The sequence below is a fragment of the Dipodomys merriami genome, unplaced genomic scaffold, assembly GCF_024711535.1.
Source record: "Dipodomys merriami isolate MVZ:Mamm:240054 unplaced genomic scaffold, mDipMer1.0.p SCAF_12, whole genome shotgun sequence".
In the NCBI taxonomy this organism is placed as follows: Eukaryota; Metazoa; Chordata; class Mammalia; order Rodentia; family Heteromyidae; genus Dipodomys; species Dipodomys merriami.
Genome location: NW_027202493.1, coordinates 21824004 through 21847025, shown reverse-complemented (window position 1 = coordinate 21847025; position 23022 = coordinate 21824004). Strand labels below are relative to the sequence as shown.

The 23022-nt window shown below is 37.2% G+C and overlaps 1 protein-coding gene across 24 annotated transcripts in view; it reads right to left on the bottom strand.

The window, feature by feature from the left end:
• The window catches only part of Sorbs2 (sorbin and SH3 domain containing 2), a 204465-nt gene that overhangs the window by 171710 nt on the left and 9733 nt on the right, over positions 1-23022 (bottom strand). For all 24 annotated transcript variants that reach the window (XM_070016347.1, XM_070016348.1, XM_070016352.1 and 21 more), the window contains exon 2: positions 502-641. The gene's annotated coding sequence lies outside the window, so the exon portion shown is untranslated. The remainder of the gene's footprint in view (positions 1-501; positions 642-23022) is intronic.

Genomic DNA, 23022 nt, shown 5'->3' with positions numbered 1-23022 from the left:
GAATATAACAACAACTAGAAATGTAACTTGGCTAATTCCACACTAGGGATATACAAGACAAGGATGAAACACATTGATGTTCTCAGCCACTGCGTTGGCATTACTAATATATTTTCTAATTACTAATATATTTTCTTCACCCAGGTGATTGCATCTTTTCCCTGTTTTTAAAAATACCCCCAGAAAGTTAAAAATAAGAGCAGTCTAAACAACAAAATTATAGTGTCTGAGATTATCTCCTCCTGATGTGGCAATCAGGCTTAATAAGAGCTCTGACCCAACATTCAGCTACAGCCAGGTCTTTACCACAGACAGCTTTAGGCAAAGTTTAAAATTAGAGCCATAAAAATGCCCGGATGCTATTGCTGGGTGTTAGAACCCACTATTTTCTGTGGAATCCCTCACAGCCTCTCTTTATTTTTATTTTAAAGAAGTTACATTGAAAACAAGGGTCAGAACATATCAGAAAACAATTCAGTAAGTCCAGAATGAAAACCTTACCTACTGGCAGCTGAGTTTCACAGTTGATCTTCACAGAGGAAGCAGGAGTTGGTGGCCTTTTACACGTAGAGATTGTTTATTTAGCCCTTTTTAAAAGGTCTTGAACTCCAGAGGTTTGAGATTAAGTCCAATCCAAGTGCCTGAAGAGGGGGAAGAAAAGGGCAGGAGAGAAGGCAAATGAACGAGAGAAGAATCCCAGCTGCTGGGTGGCGCTTCTGTTCTGGGAGCATTGGAGCTATTTCCAGAATTAACAGTGAAGGGATGAAAATACCTCCCTTCCCACCCCCACCCCGGGGGGGAAAAACAACACAAACCAGGAAACCCACAACAACTTGGTTCATTGTACAAACATTCATGTAAATTTTGAAGGCCACTGCCAGCCCTATTGAAAATATACTCTCTCTCTCTCTCTCTTTCTCATACACGCCTGTCTTGATTCTTAAAGAGACACAATACCTTGCTATATTCAAATTTTCAAAGCCATGTACCTGGTCTGTTGAAAATCAGATGTTGCAGCTTATTAACAGGGAGATTTTTTCTTCAAATCGTTGCTTGTTTATATGGGTTTTAAAACTATATTTTTGATCCCTCAGGTAGGTATATCTTTTTGTTACCCTATTCTTCTGAGGACTGAAGCCAAATGGTTTCTTTCTAGCACGTAACTAAATTTCTAGTTTCATCAACTATGCTATTTTTGAAAGCTACAGGGGTAAGCTGTTGACATTTCTTATCTCCTGGCAGAGGCCTGGGACCATTCAGTGACATGCCATAGACAGATGCTCATGTCCTGCTGTTGTTTCCCAGACAAATGAAGAAATAATTCACATTGGGTCCAATATTGATTGACCAACTCTTAACTTTTGTTCAGATTCTAGAACTAGCTACTAAGATCTAGATATTGCATCCATCCATTCATTCATTCATTCATTTAATCTCTCTGTGTCAGACCCTCTAAGAAGGCAGTGATAGATAGAATAAATTATGCTCTGGCCTTCAGCTTTACAGCACATTCATGCAGCAAGAATAAATAAAAATAGAATTTGTGACATTTTCCAGCCTCTTTTTTTCATAAGATGAGACTTCAAATCCTGGCAGCTCAAGACAGAGATCTCATTGGAGACATAAGCCTCTATTGTACCACTAAAAAGGAGAAGTAGCAATTACCTGAAAAGAAATCCTTCAATGGTTTGACTTGGGGTGTGTTTGCTGGTCCTGGGGCTTGAACTCAGGGTCTGGCTGCTGTCCCTGACCTTTATTTTCCCCCTCCATTCAGAGCTGGTGCTCTACCACTTGAGCCGCAGCTCAACTTGTGGCTTTTAATTGGAGGTAAGAGTCTTACAGACTTTCCTGCCTGGGCTGGCTTTGAACTACAGTCCTGAGAGCTTAGCCTTCAGAGTAGCTAGAATTACAGAAGGAGACACTGGTGCCTGGTTGAAATCCCTGAATTTTTTTCCCCTTTCCCAGCTGCCCATAATCCATCAGAAAAGGAAGTAGAGGTGTAGCCAGAACAAAAACCTCCATACTTTTCACAGTTAATATTATGAAGAATATAAATGCTGATGCTTATGTCAATTACAATTCTTTGCCGTAAAGACACTGGGACTTGTTACAGAAAATAATGAAGATTACATACGACACAAAAGGAGGATAGTGTGTGCCTACTTCAAATATTATTAAAGTTGGTAAAGTATTATTAAAGTTGGTACATTCTTCGCTCAGTCCCAGCTGACATGAAACCTGCAGATATTTCAATTAAATCAAAGAACTTCAATTTAAGTTTCAAATATTCAAAAATTCAAAAAATTCCAATCTTCAAAAATTCTAATCAGAATTTTACCAAAGGTTAACTTTTCCTAACACACACACACACACACACACACACACACACACACACACACACACACACACACACACACACACAGTAGAATATAAACCATAGAAAAATTACTGCAGAATAATGAATTTTTGTTTATTTTAGTTAGTCATACTCAATCATATCTTAAATGCCTACTGGTTTAAAATAAGATACTTGTTTTACCTGATGAATGGTAACTCTGACATAAAACTGAGAATCTATTCTCAGACAAATTAAAAATATTTTGTTTTCCTCCTTACAATATTACATAAGAAAACAGAAAAACATGTAAGAATTGGCCTTCTTTGAGAAACTATGGACAAGAAAGAAACAAATAAAGATTAACAATGTGACTCCTAAATGAATGATTTTAAAATTCCAGACTGCCTGCTCCCCACAGGAATCCTAAGGAAAGCCCACTGCCTCACCTAGCCTTAACAGAGTGAAATTCCATCAAAGTCTGAACTTGAAAGCTAGGCACTGGTGATTCACACTTATAGTTCTAGCTACTCATAAGGCCAGCTTTGTCAGAAGAACCTGAGAGATTCCATAGCAAAAACAACTAGCACAAAACTGAGTTGGAAGCATTCTTCAAGTGATAGAATTACCAGCTGAGCAAGCAAGCCGGGCAAGATCAAGGCCTTGAGTTCAAAACACAGTACTGGCAATAAATAAATAAATAAGTAAATCCTGTTCTGTTCATTTGTCATTAAGTTCTCCTCTCCTTTGTTCCCCAAGGATCCTGATGTTGTTCCAGTCACAAGCAGTTTTCAACAGCTCCGATGTCACATAAGAGTCATATTTTTTAATCATATTTTTTTGGGGGTCCCTTCGTGGGGCCTGAACTCTGGGCCTGGGCGCTGTCCCTCAACTCTTCAGCTCAAGGCTAGCGCTCTACCACTTGAGCCACAGCACCACTTCCGGCTTTTTTCTTTTTGTGGTGCTGAGGAATCGAACCCAGGGCCTCATGCATGCAAGGCAAGCACTCTACTACTGAGCCACCTTCCCAGCCCTTTAATCATATTTTTTAAGTGCTGGAGAACAATAAATTCTGCTGCTTCCACTTGTTCAGTTATTTACACATACTTGTTGTCTTCCTGATTGCCATTAATTTTTTTAAAAATCTTGTTTCTAGTTTTTCTCTCATCCTCTCTTTTTCTTTTATGAATAAATAAATGAACTGGAAATAAATCTAAAAGGATTATGTTAGAATGAGCTCCCTAAGTTGCAGTTAGAAAGGCACAAATGAGGTGATCAATGCCTGTATGGTAGATCTAAAAGATGCCTGAGTGAATTCTGTTGTCCAGCAAGCATTTGATCCAAGTTAGTGCGATGGTCACTTTTGTAAATCTAGAACAGTGCTATCCAAAATGACAGTGGCTACGTGCAGTTATTGAGTTTCTAAAATGTACCTAGTGGAAAATGAAATGTTTACATAAATAGAGAATGCACACTGGATTTCATCAAATTTATTTTATATTGATTACATGTTGACATATGCATCTGGGGTTAAAAAGATACTGTCTTCAAATAAATTTTACCTGTGTCTTAAACTATGACTACTAGAAAATTTAAAAGTTACACATATTTCATTGTTTTTTTTCCTTTTCTATTTTTCTTTCCTTCCTTCCTTCCTTCCTTCCTTCCTTCCTTCCTTCCTTCCTTCCTTCCTTTCTCCCTCCCTCCATCCCTCCCTTCCTCTTTCTTTCTTTCTTTCTTTCTTTCTTTCTTTCTTTCTTTCTTTCTTTCTTTCTTTCTTTCTTTCTTTCTTTCCTTCTTTCTTTCTTTCTTTCTTTCTTTCTTTCTTTCTTTCTTTCTTTCTTTCTTTCTCCTCTTTCTCTTCTTTCTCTCTCTCTTTCTCTCTCTTTCTTCCTTCTTTCCTTCTTCTCTGTCTTTCCTTTGTCTTTTCTTTAAAGTAGTTGAAATTATACCCAGGTCTTACACTTGCTAGGCAGGTGATCTCTCAATTGAGCCATGACTTTTCTCCAGTCCTTTTCTGCTTTAGTGATTTTTCAGATAGAGTCTCACATTGTTTTACTCGGCCCAGCCTTGAACCACAATCCTACTACCCATTTGTCCCATATAATTGTGACTTACAAGCATAACCACTGTTCCTGGTTTATTTGTGGAGATGAGTTTTGCTAACGTTTTCCCGGTAGATACTCAAATTTCAATCCTCCCAATCTCTGAGTCCTGAGTATCTAGGACTACAAGAATGATCCGCTTAGCTATTTTCATTGTACTTTTATTGGGAAGTGTCATCTCATCAATGGTTACCAGTCTGTACCAAGCTCTGGTCAATGGAAGATAGATAAACACAAATAGCTGAGTCCAGTCTCTGAAGTTCCCAGTTCATCGGATTCAAGGACAGTTGGGAAATTGTATTTCTAATAAATTCCTAGATGATTCTTCACTATACTTGGAGCATATTTGGTTCTACTCTTTTTAAGTGGCCTCCCTATTTAAAAGAATTCCATGCAGCTAGGCTCTGGTGGGTGGCTCATGCCTGTACTCCAAGCTAATCAGTAGGCTGAGATATGAGAATGGCGGTTCAAAGCCAGCCCTGACAAAAAAGTCCCCATGATACTCTTATCTCCAATTAACCACTCAAAAAATAACATGGCGGCTCAAAGTGGTAGAGCACTAGCTTTGAGCAAAAGAGCTCAGGGACAGTGCCTAGGCCCTGAGTTCAAACCCCATAACCGACAAAAAAAACAAAATCATGTTCTAATGTTAATGTCATCACATGGGATCTTGTTAGAAATGCAAAAATCTTGGGCAGCATCCAGACCTACTCATAGATTGGTAGAGAAATAGAGAGGGTGTATTCAAGAATTACCAAAAACAAACAAACAAAACTCCCAGTAACCTAGACTCACCTCTAAAAACTGTTATTTAATCCATCTTACAGACACTTAGATAATTCCAATGTGTAAGCAAGCATGGAATTGTGGGTAGTAAGGCCCAGCAGAAAACAGATGTTTCTTCCTGTGAGGCGCAGGTTCTATGCCTCTTCTGTACCTGGGATTTTTAGTATGAACCACTACATCCAGAGCTTTTTGTTGAGATGAAGTGTCACTAACTTTTTGCCAGGGATGGCCTTGAACAAAATTCTTTTGGTCTCTATCTCCTGAATAGCTGATTTTATAGTCACGAACCACTGCACTTAGCCCTCTTCTGTTATTCTGTATTATACCAGTGTTCTGCCCTAAATAAATGTGCATACTTGTCAAATAATTCCTCACTTTGTCAAGTGGCTCGGTAACTTCATAGAAGTTTACAAAAGATGGTGTCCCACAATGCTCATTCAAACTCAGTCCTCACTGGAAGAGAACATCCAGGTTCTGGATCAGTGGCATCTCAAACACTCAATGCAGGGGCTCAGGCCTCTGGTTTATTCACTAGCACCCACACCCAAGCCAAAAACTATGTGTCAATTCTGTATGTTGGGAACTTTCTGTATCTTCATTTCTTATCTTTTATTTTGGTTGATCATCTTGAAAACTGAAAACAAAACTGTGCTGTGACTGGAGCTTGAACTTAGGGACTTGCACTCTTCCTTGCCATTCTTCTGCTCACAGATGGCATTCTACAACTTGAGCCACACCTCCCATTCAAACTTTCTGCTGATTGATTGGACATAGAGTCTAGTTGGCTTTTCTTCCTGGCCTGAATTTCAACTAAGATCCTCAAATCTCACCACTCAGATACGCCTGAATAGGTAGAATAACAAGCTTACACCACCAACCCTCAACCCTCAGCTTCAAACTTTTAGAGGGTTGTAATGGTTCACAGCAGTTTAGAGCCAAGGTGCCTGGGCCTGGACCTTGGTTCTGTACTTATATATGACTTTGGCCTATTTAACGTTTAACTTCTCCTTGCCTCAGTTTCCTCCTCTTAACAGGATCCATCTTTGTGAGTTGTTGTGATGATCAAAACTGATGTTAACTTGGCCAAAATAAAGCCTGTCGTATTCATGTTAAATAACAAAAATATATTTGACTAATGTGTAGATTTTCATATATGGCTAAACTGAGTAATTTCAGATACCACATGATTTGACTATACACACATATACATATGCACACATTCATATATATGCATACATACTTTAAGACTTTCTGAGTGCTGTGTAATTTTTTTCCCAAGAGAACTCAGAATTCTCCATTGATTCATCATCATTTCCTATATTCCAGAGGATCTCAGTAGGAAGGAAGGGGATGTCGTTTTCCCATGAATATTGTTTTCAAGAGTATATTTTTTTTCCTCCCAAAGTCCTTTGAAAAGTGAATTGCACTGTAGATGTTTGGAGTCTTTTGTGGCCCATGTCAGCTCAGCAGCATTGTCTAATCTTCCAGGGGAACAATGTGTCATTCTCCCAATGAAATGTTTTAGTGTTGAGGGATAGGCAGCAGGACTGTCTGAAACCCCAGGCAAGTGTTTCAAAAATGTACTGACTAGGTAGTCAGTCAATCCCATACTGTGGAGACTATAGAAACCAGATAAGTCTAGTTAAAGGAAAGAGTGGGCCACTGGTATGAGACATGCAAGATGAGGTAGAAAACGACTGCGATAACAATGCTTTTACACTTGCTTACTTCAACTATATTCAGCAAAGCAAATCACACACAAAGAGTAAGGATGATTGGTAGCATCATGCACTAAACATCTACCAGGTTATCCTTGGGAGCCTTGAGTCAGGCGTATGACAAGAATCACAAATGTGTTGAGTGGGAAAACTTAAGACTAAAGCTGGAGGGACTTCAGGTGAGTCACATGAGACCTCCATGCTCACATAATGCAATTAGTTGACTAGAAATCAATGCTAGTTACCTTAAAAAAATCTATACTTTTATATGAGTTTATATAAATTATATTTGGTGTCTCCATCATTTACATCTCCATAATTTACAAGTGGTCATGTGGAAATAACTCAGTAAATGTTTGTTAAAACTCAACTTTCTTTCTTAATTAATAATTTTTTTATTATGAAAATACAGTACAGAGGGGTTTCAATTACATGAGCAAGGTAATGAATACATTGTTGCCTCCTCCTTTATTTCCCCTACCATCCCTTCCCATCTCCCCTGCCCCGACCCACGCCAAAGTTGTAAAGTTCGTTTTCCGACATAACGTCTTGCACATCTCATTGTTGCAATGGGTCCACCTGCAACCCTATTAAAACAATTTGTTTTTTTCCCTTCCCCTCCAAAACTTATACCGACATCAAATACAGTGAAAACAGGGGTTATACCACGGGGGAGGAACATGCAAAGCAACAAAGAAATCATCTTATCAATATGTTAGCGTAAAACTCAACTTTCTAAGTAAAACGTTGTTATTTTTAAATCCATTGCTTGAATTCTTTATGCATTTCAGAAGTACTTCTGCTATGTAACAACTAAGATTTACCCTTTCTTGATATTTATATTCTATTTGAGTTGAACATATACAAAAGTTGCTGCTATGGTAAGCCCTCTATGTTGGCTAACTTATGGCCCCACTGGACTAGTACCCTCCAATATCTTTACCCCACTTCCAGTAAGTTCATTCTATTTCCATTTCTTTCTGTTTTTGTGGCCTTCTCTTATTCTCTGGAATGTTCCACATTCAAGGCCTCGGTGAGTGTAATGCCCCGCAATTGGAAGCCTCTACCTTCCCCACTCAGCACTTAATGGCCTGCATCCTTGGGCTTTTAGTTGGTATGTCCTTCCTCAGGAAGGCCTTTCCTCATCCACCCTCCTACGTCACGTTTTCTCCATTTAGCTCTTATGTAATCACATTCCTCCTACAAACTCAGGTCCCTTTGCTGGAGTGATGGGTTGGTTAGTGAGTTTTTCCTCCCCTGTCTCTGAGCTCCTGTTTTCCTCTCACACTGACTCCCTGCCTAGGTACTGTACTTGTGCCTGGTGCGGTGTGATTGTCCCCTATGGATTTGTTGAATGTCCGCATGATTAAATAAATCCTTAGACATTATTCAACATACAAGTACATTTTCTTTCAGATACTTCAGAACTTGTGAAATTAGAAACTACTGTGAAAATAACAACAGAAATAAACCCAAATGATCTCATCAAGCAGTTGTTTCCAACAAAGATGTTTCTCTGAAGTCCACTGCTTTATAGCTACATATTTGGCTTAAATTAAAAACTATCTTAAGAGACAGATGCCACTGGATTTCCTCTGAGGATTTAATAAATTCTGTTGTCTTGATAATTTGCATTTACCTTCTGAAATAGATTTGAAACAAAACATGTTCTCAGCACACATAGACTCACAGACACAGACACATGCGCACGTGTGCATACATACACACACACACACACACACACACACACACACACACACACACACATACACACCGTCTCCAGACCTTTTGTTAAATTGTGTTATACTCTGATGGATTAATCCCTTACATGTGGTTCATAATAAATATTTCTTCTGACTAATGTTGCTGAGGAAATTATATGCTGATCTACGTATTATCAGCCAATTACTTTACTTGGTTCTCTGTAAACTGTATCTGATGTTGTTTATGAGACGGTTTACACACACACTACCAGACATGTATGAAGTATCATATCAACCAGGCCACCAGCAATGGCTAGGTCAACTACTTTCTCATTGTGTGAAAGCCTTTCTCCTATTCATATTGTGGATTAGTTACAGACATACGATGACTTACTAGTCACTGACTGAAAAGTTGGGAGGTTTGTAACCTTGTTTCCTGGCAAAGGCACAAGTCATGCCAAAGAAGAATCTAGGATACCTGGGAAGATTCTGGCTCAAAATCAGGAAGAAAAAAAAGAAAGAAAGAACTATGGACTTACTATGCTACCTGCATATCACAAACTTGTTCTTAAATAAATGCAGGCTGGATATAGGAAGATTCTCCACCTTGGCTGTCCTTTCATCCATAACCTCCCTGCTTGTTCATGTGGCCTGTTTGTGTGGGCCACAGATCTACCTGCATCTCACTGCTGAACTTAGTCCCTCAGTTCTCAGGTGTCCAGTAGAGGTCTGGGTGTTGAGGTCCCTGGACCTGTCACTGCTGGCTATTCTCAACCTTCTAGGAAATGGGCCTAGGATACTTTCACATGTACCATGACACACAGAAGGGTGGAAACATTTTAACCGACAAGGGCAACTTCCTAAAAATAGCAACAACAATAAGGAAACACCAAAAGTAAGGGAGCATGGGGGCATGGTACAGAGAAACCAGTAATGGTATCTTTATTTCCAGTTTTCTGTCCTAACCCAAACAAGAGCACAAATAGAATCTTTGCTCAGACCTCTTGACTGAGCTAGAATGGGCAGAGGCCTGCAAAGATGGGTGCTGTGTGTCCAGGAAGAGAGATGGGGGTTGACTTCTGAATCAGAGGAGGTAAACATAGGAGACATTTATTATTTGTTTTCCTTGATTTCTTTCTATACTTTTTTTTTGTCAGTCATGGGATTTGAACTCTGGGCCTGGGCACTGTCCCTCAGCTCTTCAGCTCAAGGCTAGTGCTCTACCACTTGAGCCACAGCACCACTATCAGTTTTCTGGTGGTTTATTGGAGATAAGAGTCTCACTCACTTTCCTGCCTGGACTGTCTTTGAACTGCGATCCTCAGATCTCAGCTTCCTGAGTAGCTAAGATTACACGTGTGAGCCACCAGAGCCTGGCAAAGTATACTCTTTACATACACAGCACCACAAAACTTCCTCAACCTTTTTGGTTCTTTGTATCTTCTACTGTTGTCATTATTCATTGAAACAAGGTACCATCCTGGGAAACCCAGGCTAAGGTAGAGAAAACTGAATCTATTCTGGCTGCCTTTCCCTGGACTTCTTGTTTAAAGCAAATTCAGTCTCTCATCTGGTTAGTTAAATGGCTGAATTGAGGTAGTCTGTTACTTCAAACAATTAACTCAATCATCTAAAATCAACTCTTACGTGAGGTTGGCTGAAAGATAGCAGGAAACTATTAGGCCTGCCATTACAATATCATGTAAAATAATAGTTTCAGATGTTTTGAAAGAACTTCTGGACATCAACAACCAGCTTTTACAATCACTGTGGCATTAGGTTTCAGGCCTATTATCATTTCTTAATGGAGTCAAAATCACAAGGAAAAAGAGAGCCAACATGCTTGATGTGCTAGGAGGTGCATTTAAAGTAGTTAGATCTAAATAAGAGCAAAGTAGTTAATTCTTCTAAAACATGTAATGTTCAGCAATATCAAGAGAAATAAGAATATAGCAAAAATCCACAGGAAATACATAACAGGAACCCAGTGTTTATCCTGTTCTCAGTGTCCATTGCCAGGTCATTGTTCAGAAAACTTTGAGCAGGGTCACTCGATGCCACTTACAGAGCTTTTAAGATCTAAACTGAAAGATGGCATTTGCCTTTGTTACCGAAAAGGTGATTTTGAAAGATAAGACTAGCAATATATGGACTTCGTATATTAAAAATACCCTTAAGTATACTACTTAAAATTTTCTTAAAATAGTGAATGCTGTCAGTCATAATTGAAGCATAGGTATGTGAGATTAGGAACTTAAAAAAACTTTCCAGAACTAAATAAAGTTTTGGAAATATGTGTAATAGTTATATAACATATATTATATGTGTTTTAATATATAATGTTATCGTTACATATAAAGCATAAGAATTATTATGGGCTTTCTTGTTCATGGTTTCTAATTAAATGCTGTAAGCTGGAAAACATATTATAAAATGTGACACATGTGATGTTACAATAGGTAGTCACTGTATTGTCAAAGCTCATAGAATTCACAAACTTTATAGACCATGATAAAGACAATTTGCCCCATGAAGGTTAGAATGTGTTTGTGACTTTAACTACTGTGAAATTTGTGAAATTTATGTAATCACTTAATCACAATAAAGAAATAAGTAGTCTCTTATAAATGCTTCAGCTTTTATCCATAGATGCCAAGAATTTCATTAGCGTATATACTGCCACCAGATTTGTTTCTAATTGGCATGGCTATTCCAATTGTCCTGTGTTTCAGATTTCTTAGTAGCATAATAAGAACCATAGAAGCACTTCGCTCATAGGGCTATTATGGAGTTTAAAAGACTTAGCAGATGTAAAATTCTTAAAACAATGCCTCACACACAGTGGTACTCAACATCGATTAATGCTATATGTTATCATGGTCATCACCACCACCACCAAGCAGCAACAGCAGCAGAAATTGTAGCAGCAAAAGCATATCAGTGCCCAATACTGTGTAGCTAAAAGCCTGGGCACTCTGCATAAATAGTTGTAAATTAAACATCTGGTTCTGTTCTTAGTATCCCATGGTTTTGGGCATAATCTCGGAACTTCAATGATGATTTATCATTCAATGGCTGAAAGCATTTTAAAAAATAGTTTGTAGAACAGAGTGCATGGGAAACTATACCAGGAACGCATTCATTATTAGAAAAGAACTTTTAACTTTCTCATAGAAAATTCTTTGTAAATATAACTGATCCTCAAAATCGATGTACTTTTATTTTGCTGATGGGGAAAATAAAATGGATTGCAGACACCTAGATGTGGAATTTATGTTTTTCCTAGTTTGTTTTCGAGATCTCACATTCAGAGTTTGATGTTCTCTTTTTTATAGCATCTTTAAAGAAGAATTAAGGGGATTGTCTAACAACTGGATTAAGAAAATTCTCATCATCCTATAGTTAATATAATAATCTCCTTAAATTAATGGCATTATCACTACCTCATGTGCTAAGCAGAAGGTAGAAGTGAGAAGATACTGGCATTAAAAGGAACCACTGGAAGAAACAGAAAAGAATTGACTTTGTCAGAGCCTGGAGGACTTTCATTCCCTTAAGAGGTGAGAGGAATAGATTTCATTTGCTTGGGAGCTGCCTTGATAGACTGGCAATTTCAAAGCTTGGTGAGCCTGTTGCTTACAATAGCAAGCTCATTTAAGTATCAGATGATAGTTTCAATGGAGCAGAAAAAAAAAGGGGGGGACTTGATGGAGAAATCTGAAAATGAACACAATGACCAGCAAAGATGAGATGTGAAAAATTTTAGAGAGAATGAAATTAGCAAGGAAAGAAACGAATAGATTCTTTTCCTTAAGAGAAAGACAAAAATTTGGAGCTTTGAAGTTCAAAAATATTTTAGTTGAAGTATAACCAGACATTTGAGTGGAATAAATCTTAGGATCAACTAGTTATGAAGGGAGAACAAAATGGTATATAATAATTAGGAAACATGACTCAAGAAATAAGATAATTCTGAGATAACTGGATTTAATATTTGTCAAGCCTGCTTAGTCAAATTCTACTGAAAAGAGAAAAAACTTGCAGAATTCATTGACTAACGTTCTATTGGGAGTATATTACGCAGTCAATTTTATAGTTATACCTTACAATGGATCCTACTAGCAAAGACAGATAAAGAGACTAAATTTGAGTTGTTCTTGGACTTGCATATGCAGTGTTGGGTAAGAGAAGGAGGAACTGGAAGGATTATAACAAATAATACCCATCATATGGGCCAATCTGGCTGCAGCTCTCTCTCTCATCCTGTAATGTGAACTCTGTGTTCATGTTACTGATTAAGATCTATCCACTTGGCCTCTTTTTTAAGAGACGTACACACATCTGAACACACCATAGAGACTCCAGATCAGAGCTCTACTCCACATTCTGTTTGTAGTCATCACAAAGGTACTGGAAAATTCGGGTAGAAACAAATGCCTTGGACCTATAAACTTCAGAACATAAACTGGTGAATACAGGAATTGAGGGTTATAGAGCACACCTGAGGGCTCTTGTTATTCTTTGGGGTGTTTGACTTGCTGATCAGTTCCAGGTTATGTCATCTTTGTTGTGATATTTCTATTCTTTTTGTTAATAGAATAATTCTCTCTCTCTCTTTCTCTAACTCTCAAAAATCAGCTTAAGGTCTGATTTGAAGCCTGTACTGTGTTAGGATGAACAATAGGTACCTTTATGATTCAGAGGAAATGAGACCGCCTTCTTTATTTCTTAGAAAAACCCACTAAGAGTATTATTTACAATTTTCTTAAAATAGTGAATGATACTGGTTAGAAGTGAAGGACAGGTATGTGAGATTAGGAACTTAAGAATTTTTCAGAGCTGAAGTGATGGAAATACATGGAAATATAAAGTTCTGGAAATATACTTTTAATTAGAAATATAGAAAATTTATCTTAGGTTCCTGTAGGAGTTATTTAAAATAAAATTATAATAATGACTTTATTGACCAAATTGTAGCTTCTCAAATGAATTATAGATTATATTAATAATATGCTCTTACATATAATATCATATATAATGTTATTTATTAAATACTATCTAAGGTATTTTTCAAATAATGAACCATATTTTATAAGGAATTATATAAGTAAATTTTAACAAATAAAGTAATAATTATATTCTACCTTCTTTCTTTTTTTTACTTAAAAAAAGATAAAGTTGCAATGTGCTTTCAGAATCTGTTTTATAATACAGTCCATTCAAGAAAAGAGTCATAATATTTATACTTCACATTGTCTAGATTTTCAATGAAATATTTTATTATGCTCTTATTCTAAGTATTTAAAGTTTATTGGAGATTTGTTTCATAATTTTGCTAAACTGGCTTCTTGGCCATTTTCTGTTTCTCTTAGTGTATTTAGAAATGTCCTTTGACTGTGAACTTTCTTCCTACACATTAAATGCATAAAACACCTGCATCATTTTAAAGTGAGTATTTTAAATGATTCCACCACTGGTTGCCCTTGTGGTTGGCATTTCCTTGAACAAACACGTTCCTTCCACATTTAACAGGCTTATGTATGGTGTTTGTTAATATCTAGGCTGAGGAGGTGTCTCTAATTTCACAGCTTTCAAGGAGGCAGGAGGTTTAGAGTTTCATTTCTGATTACAGTTATCTCTATTCCCTGCTTTAGTGGTTATGTTAACTTGTCTTACAAGAAACTAGTGCTGGGGTAAGATTCAATATTCCCAAATAATGAAGAAAGTAAACCAGGCCATTAACACATACTGATTATCATCCGTACTCACACAAAGACACATTATAATGAAAACATTCCTCATTCTCACTTACATGACTCCCATTGTGGTTTTACAAGTCAAATAAAGGTATCTTTGTCAATTCATCTGTTGGATATGTTCTAATAGCTTCCCCTAAGTAGATGAGGGCTACCAAATGTAGGGATGATTACAAGGTACCTGAGTAGCTGGGGGACTCTAGCACTGAAAATGACTTCTCAAGAAAGCCAAGAAATCTCTACTTGTACTTGATTCCATGAATGTTGTGTACAGCTAGTAGAAATGGCCTATCCATGTAAAAGAAATTTTGGTATCATTAAGTGCTAATAATATAAAGATCCTTATTCATAAAATAGTCCCTGGAACTGGTAGGAAATCTCTCCCATTTCTCAAAAACTCAAAAATGTGTTTATTACTTAACAAAAGACTTCATTAATTTAGGGCCCAGCTAAAGATTGCCTGCTTACATCTCCCTGGAATCAACCACATTCATCACTTGGCATTTATGTACTTCCTCCTTCTACATGGGATAAGTGGAAAGAAGTCCCAACTTCTGGTACTTAGTTATAATAGTCCACAGTGTCTGTCCTCTGAAAAATTTGAACACCAAATTAAAAACCATGAGCAAGAGAAAGAAATGTTAAATTTTGATGATGAGCTTTAAAGAGCATAACACTGCAATAGTGGTTATTAAGTGCTCTTTTTCATTGGCAACTTAAAGGTTTCTCAAATTACTAATTTTGAAAATTATGCCACTTATAAATTAGAAGCTTCATTTGTTTAAATTAGAATGAGTACATTTTTGCCACATGTTATATTTTATTATCTTTCAATGGCATGTGTAAGTGCTTCACTTACAGAAGGACAAAAGATAGGAAACACATTTATATAGTATATACTTAAGAAAAATTACTCAGATTTTGTTTATATAGGTCCATGATTTAGGCATTTAATCCTCATACACAAAGTATAAATGAACCTAAATAGTAAATAAATTTTGTGAGTTCAAGGATCTCTCTTTATTCATATAATATAATTCTAGATGCCCAGATAAAATTTACCTTATGTCAATGAAATATACACAATGGATATATAAGGCTAGCCAGGGCCACCAGCATTGTGTGGAATGAATGGTGAATGCCTTGTGGAGGTGTGGAGTTGTTCTTTATTTTTCCTTACTCTATTTATTTTATAACATTTTGGTGCTAGGGGTTAAAGTCAGGGCCTTATGGTCTAGGGTTCAGTGAGTTTTTCACTGAGACCCAACCAACTCCTTTTTCAAATTGGTAGATGAACTCTTTGACCTAGCAAGTTAGGATTTATTTAACTGTGAAATGGAATTTATCAGTTAGTGTTCATGTTTTCTGTCTATCATACAAGATAGTCTCTTAACCATGTAGAGAAAGTAAGATAGATAGTTTCCACTCAAGAACACAACTCTCAGACAGAATTTCCTTCTTTATATCAGAGAGCTACAGTCCACAAAGGGAAATTGTTCACCAGAGGACAAAGCAGTAAGACTGTTGATCCTTTTCGAACTCCAGCTAAACTGTATTTGGTTCCAAAGTAGAGTTAATCACTCCTAATCCAGAAGTAAAACCATCTTTGCCGATAAACACACGCCACTGACATTGAGCAGAGAATATCAAGTTGGCAGTGACCAGTTTTCCAATGGTATGTATCTGAATAAATCTCCCACAGTGAAGTAGATACAACATTTTAAGAATGAATAGAAATTGAAAAAATATTTACATTTGGATTATTTGAATCTTTTTTTTTGGTCTCCATTGCTTCATTCTGTAACATCATAACCAGATATGTAAACATGATTGGAACCCCACAAATTCTCTTTAATCCTCATTTCAAAGTATCTCCTTATTTAAAAAATTTCAGAACTTAGAAATTTCAGACTTAGAAAGTATGATTATACAAAAAGGAATGACACTCGAGAAAAATTATTAACATGTAGATTCTTTCCCCATGCCAAAATATTGTGTTATTTCTGGCCTTTGAGAATTAAAAAAGCATTTGGTATATGCCTATAAATAATTGCCTAACAGAGCCCACAAGAAAAACTAGACAGAGGATGATCAAATGAGAATTATTACATTTTCTTTTGACTGGCATGAAAAGCAAAGAGTTTGGAATCTAACCGATTCAAGTTTGAATCCTACTTTCCCCACACGTATGACCCTGTACAAGTTGTTTAGCTTCAGTGGAGCCGTTTCCTCTTCTGTAAAAGGAGAATAATACCCTCAGCTGAGTCCTTTTGTGACTACTCAATGAGAAGTATTTAAAGAATTTGGCATGCTGCCTGACACAGTATGCATCCAGTGAATGGTAGCCTACATTATTGTTATTTGTAAGAATACTTAACGTTATTTTACATTCCTAACTCAGCCTGCAGATCCCAAAAGTTCAATACTATGGGCTGTAAAAACTAATTTTAGATTAGCTCAAGAAAAACAATTAGGTAAGCAGGCAATTCACTTGGGTAAAACAATATGCATTCTAGCCATATAATATATATAATATTATATACATATTTTTTTCTACCCAAAGAATAATTGACATTATTGAACTGTAATCCAGGTGGGACTAGAAGACAAGCAAGTGAGCTGATATGCTCTTCTGGAAATTTAAGAACATACTGATCATTGAAAGTCTGTTTTTTGTTTGTTTCTTGTTGTTGTTTTGTCAGTCAAGGGAATTGAACTCTGGGCCTGGGTGCTGTCCCTCAGCTCTTTAGCTCAAGGTGAGCACTCTACCATTGAGCCACAGCACCACTTCTGGTTTTCTGGTCATTTATTGGGGACAAGAGTCTCATGGAATTTCCCACCCAGGCTGGTTTTGAACCATGATCCTCAGACTTCAGCCTCCTGAGTAGTTAAGATTACAGGTGTGAGCCACTGGCACCTGGCTGGTTTTATAGTAAACATCTTAACTTTTTTTTGTATAAGGTTTTTGTTTGTTTTTGTTTTGCTCTGGACCTACTCAAGCTTTATTATATCAAAATTTCTGTGAGATTCCCCATTCCTCTGTTTATCCTATAAGTTATATTATTGGTTTGCTGACAAAGTTATTACTTAATCTGAGCCAGTTATATGCAGGCATAAACTGTTTCATATGATAGAATGAATAGTCCTTTCCTCTGGATGTATCTCCATTTTTCAGATGCCAAAAGATAGAGCTTGGAACAAGTTGCCCCCAAATATAGATGATGTGGTATTCAAGAAAACAATAGAAATATTTTGGCCTCCCCCCACCTTTCTCTTTTGAGAATAAAAGAACATTCTGACCCTTTTCTAAAGTAGGCACTCATATGAGAGGTACTCACTCTACTCCTAGAGAAAAGACATGCCCATCTCTGAAGACAGGGGACAAGAGAAAACTAGATGGGACACTTTGGCTGCTTCCCCCTTATTGCTATAGACCATACAGCCTTGTCCAACCACATGTGTCCATAACTCTCTACTTCTTCACCAAACTTAGAATAGAAATGCATGTGCAGCTTTCCAGTGTATATTTGGGTCTTCATTTCCTTGGAAAGCTCCTTGTCATGTAAAATTTATAACAAATAAATTTGCATGCTTTACTGCTGTTAATCTATTTTTTTTCAAATTATTGGTGCCTCAGCCAGGAATCTAGCACTATAGAAGGAAAGAAATCATATCCTCTACACAAACTGTGGTTAAAAGACATTCAGACTTATGCATGCCAAAGTCTTTGCCTAGACTTTAGTCTCCAGTTCTGCAAATTCCTGCTTAGTCTGTCCCCTCCTTTTCTGCAAAACTGGAGGATTTGAATGCTGAATTGGAGAAGGCTTGTCTTTACAACCTGAAGTGGTCATTACTTTTCCCACTTAAAGAAACTCCAATAATTATTCCTCCTCCTCCCCCTCCTTCCCCTCCTCCCCCTCCCTCCCCTCCTCCCCCTCCTCCCCCTCCTCCCCCTCTTCCTCCTCCTCCACCTCTTCCTCCTCCTCCTTGTTTCTCCCCCTCCTCCTTATTTCTTCCCCTCCTCCTCCTCTTCCTCCTTCTTCTTGTTTCTCCCCTTCCTCCTTGTTTCTCTCCCTCCTCCTCTTCCTGCCCCTCCTCCTCCTCTTCCTCCCACTCTTCTTTTTGGAAAGTTGTAACTGCTTAGCCTGGTACTGGCAATAGAAACAGGTGTTACACCCATCCATCCTGTGTCTACGATGTTTCAAGAGTTATGCTGATTATTTTGCAATGATATCACTTAACCCTGAAGGGGAGGTTCAGGAGTGAATGAAGGAAAAAGAGTTACAGAGAAGCCTGGAATATGTTGCCATTCCCTAAGTCATAAATTACAATCCTGGGAATGAATTCCAAGTTCATGTGACTGCAAAGACCTTGTATTCGCCCGAAAACATACCAAGCCAGATTACCATTATTGTCCCTACATTCCAGAAGCACGAACCTACCACCACCGGCATTCTTCCATGGCCTGCTCACCTGCACAGGGGTCTCTTTCCATCACAGGCCTGTGTTTTCCCTTGTCTGAAATGGGCTAGATAGGACCAATCATACCAATTCCATGCCTTCTCTTACAGCTTGCTCACTTTTTCTTGGACCTGTGACTGTGTGATTCTTAACTTCCTTTTGTCCCTAGTGATTGAAATGTCCCCAACAGCAGCAACTCTGACTAGTTACCACTGAGTCCACATAGCCAGGAGACTCAAGGGACCTCAGCACTTGCCTTTCCAGTAAACTCTCTTCTAAGAACAATAGTATTGCTAACATTTTTTGAATACTTTTTACATGTCAGACACTGTTCTGTACAATTAGAACACATAATCCATTTAATCTGCACAAGTCTCTTTAATGTAATTTATCACTTGCCTCCTTAGGCATGTCCTACACAAACTAAGTTTGCAATATAAACTTCAGTGGAAAAAAAAAACCTCTTTGCTCAATATCAAAGTACAAAACAACTAGAATTGTCAGGCATCAGTGGCTCATGCTGTGTAAGATCCTGGGTCAAAGCTGGCCTGTGCAGTAAAGTCCATGAGACTCTTATCTCCAGTTAATTACCAAAACAACCTGAGGTGTATCTGTGGCTCAAGTGACTGACTCAGCATACTGCAAGAAAATGATTCAATATTGTTAACTACGGTCACCATAGTTATACATTAGCTGCTCAGGACATACTATTTTTATAACTGAATATTTTTATTTTTTTACCTGTATCTCCTTCATTTTCTCTACTCCTCAGTCCCTCACAACTACCCTCCTACTATTTTTGTAGATTCCACATGCTTACATTCCGCATATAATTGAGATCATTTTCCTCTCTTCTCAGTTCTTCCCTTTCTCTTACCCTCTCTTTCTGCTCCTTACTATACTTCTTTCCTTTCTTTTCTAGCATTGTCTTATATGTATCCCAGCCTGGCCTTGAATTCCCAGTCTTCCTGCCTCCGCTTTACAAGCACCCAGATTGCAGGCATGTGCCACAACATCTAGCTTATTTGGCTTGCTGTATTTGGCATAATGATATCAAGGTTCATCTATACCATTGGAAACAACTGAATTTCTTAACTTTTAAAAAAAAAGGCCAAGTAGGATTCTATTGTTTTGAACAGCTCTGTTCATCTATTGGTGGACACTAGGTTGCTTTCATGTTTCTTATTTATATATACATGCAGAAGTGGGATTTCTAGATCACCTGGCAATTATAGATTTTATTTTGGAAGAGCTTCCATACTGTTTTCCACAGTGGATGCACCCATTTATGTTTCCACCAATGGCATAGTTAAACAATATTTAAATTTGGCCTTGAGTGAGGTGATAGTTATAATTTGCTTAAAAAAAACAAGCTTTGTGGCATCTAGAATAACTTCACACAACAAGCATCAGTTTAGCAAGACCTCCATGTTTTCATGCAGAGTCTTAATTGGCATAGCTATCCAATGAGGTTTGAACTGTCGTTATTACTTCTCCTAAGCCATCTGCCTGACCCTCTAAGAAATCTGCTAGTGGTGTGGTGCAGAGGTAGAGCACCTGCATACAAGCTGGAGGCTGTGAGTTCAAACCCCATTACCTGTAAAAAAAACAAAAAAAAACCCAAGCAAATAAAGAAAGGAAACCTCTTTCTCTGAGCCATTTATTGCTATTTTCTGGACTGTATGTCTTGAGACCCAGAGTTTCTATACTATATAAGTAACTTCTACACAGATCTTTCTGAGGGGATGAATCAAGGCATTGATGGTACCTAACTTAAAGCACTTTAATACCTTCTCTATTCCATTATAATAATTGGAATCCCTAATTTAAAAAAATTAGAATCCCTGCCTTATTTCTTTCACTGAACTGCAAACTTCCTGGATTATCTTTTCAACCATTTCCTCTACCCTAAATTCATGACACATCTTTGACAGGTGTGGAGTAAATACTTTACGTGGAAAATATCACTTAAAATATAAAATAACAATTTTGACATCTACCCTCAAGTCCTATGACTCTTTAAATTATACCTGAAGGTTAGGATATTTCTCATACTCTATATTCCCTCATCAAGATTTTACTTTCAATACCAGATAAAATTTAAAATGGACATGACCAAGTACCTTATACAAATGGGTCAAAAATCAAGAGATAGTCTTTAAAATCTGGAAAATATAAGTTAGAACATGAATTATGATGATGCCTATAATCCTGGAAAGGGTAACTCCAGACATTCTAGACCAACTGGCAGATAGGAACTCGTGGTGCTGATAATGTTGGCTAAGTGAATGTACTTCTAATAGACTTAAAATTATTTTGATACCTGGCATGCTACTTGTCAAGTGAAATTATGACTTTCTTTCCCATGAGGGTGCATTGGCCAATGAATAATCTGACCTTTGGGAAGTGACATTTCCCAATATAAGTCAGCAAGGAACCACTCTGTTGTGTTGGCCTGTGTTCTCTAAGCATATATACATTTCTTGATAATGATTTACTGCAAGTTAGAAACGGAAACACTTCAATTTTAAATGAACACTTTTCTTAATTCTTTTTGAACCAAAAGCTCCTTTGGCTAGGTGGCCATATGAATAACAAGTGTTCTGAGAGCTAAAGTCCTTTTACATTTGATAATTATGGTCCTTGAGGTAGGTCCTTACACTGCTCTTACAGGCCTATCTCTACCATGGAAATGTAGCACCTCTTCTCACAGGTTAGGCTAGAAGCTACATGCAAAAATGACATAGAAGTCTTGGAATGAAGCAGTTTGTGAATGGAATATTTCCTCAGAAACTTAATTTTATAATCACAATCATTTTATTCTTAGCAGTTGCCAAAGTAAGTATGGGAGTCAAAAGGGTGAAACATGAGTTTTGAGGGTATGTTTTCCTCACCCATTCTAAAGGAAGTAAAAGTTGAAGGTTCAAAATGATCATGATGTAATAGCATATCACATAATAATCTATAGATCGAGTCCAGTTGTTTTGCCAGATAACTGTCATTATAAATCCCTGAGAGTACATTTGAAACTTTGGGCTAAAGGAAGATGATTTTCAAACTGAACTATGTTATTCATGGCTTTAATTATTATTTGCTTTTATTAAATACGGAAGATGGTAATTTCCCTTTCTGGCCAATAAATCTAAAAATTAATTTAAAAATGTAGTAAAAAATGCTTTACCACTTTAGAAGAAAGGCATTTTTAATTTTAAACTTTAAATTCCTCTCAATGTAAGGGAAAAGGTCTTTAGTAATGATAGTTTTATAAAACTTAAGCTATGGTTGAAAGGAAGTCAACTATATAACCTGATTTCAGGGCACATACCAATAAGGAGGCATGTTTCCAGGTATTCAGCAAATTCAAGATGTATTTTTAGACATCTGAGATTTAACCTAAGAAAAGCCTTTTTTCAAAATAGATACAAAAGGTGAACAACTTATTTTCTGGAAGAGAGTAACTCTTTATTATTATTATTATTATTATTATTATTATTATTATTATTATTATTATTATTATTATTATTATTGGAAGTTTAACCTGGATGTTTATTCTGTTACTGGACCTGGGCCAGGTAAGGATTCTTTTCTTTTCCCCTTCTACATTTTTTTTTTTGTCAGTTGTGGGGCTTGAACTCTGGGCCTGGGCATTGTCCCTCAGCTCTTCAGCTCAAGACGAGCACTCTACCACTTGAGCCAGAGAGCCACTTCTGGTTTTCTGTTGCTTTATTGGATATGAGTCTCACAGATTTTCCTGCCCAGGCTGGCTTTGAACCACAATCCTCAGATCTCAGCCTCCTGAGTAGCTAGGATTATAGGTGTGAGCGACGGCCACCCAGCATTTGGGGGGGGGGCAGTTGATTGGCAGAAATAACTAACATTTCAATACATACATTGTTCAAAAGATTAAAATCTGGAGAACAATGTCTAGAATGGCTTAAATGAGCCAAGTGTTTTTATGTTGTTGATGTCTTGATGACTTCAAAGGATCATGTGAACATTCAGTTTAGTCCTTTGCACAAAAAACAACCTCAAACAAAAATCTTATAACAAAACAAGCGAAGGATATATAAGTCAAATTAATCTTCTCAATATACTCATTACCTTGCCCATATAATTGTAACCCCTCTGTACACTATTTTCCCAATAAAAAAAATTAAT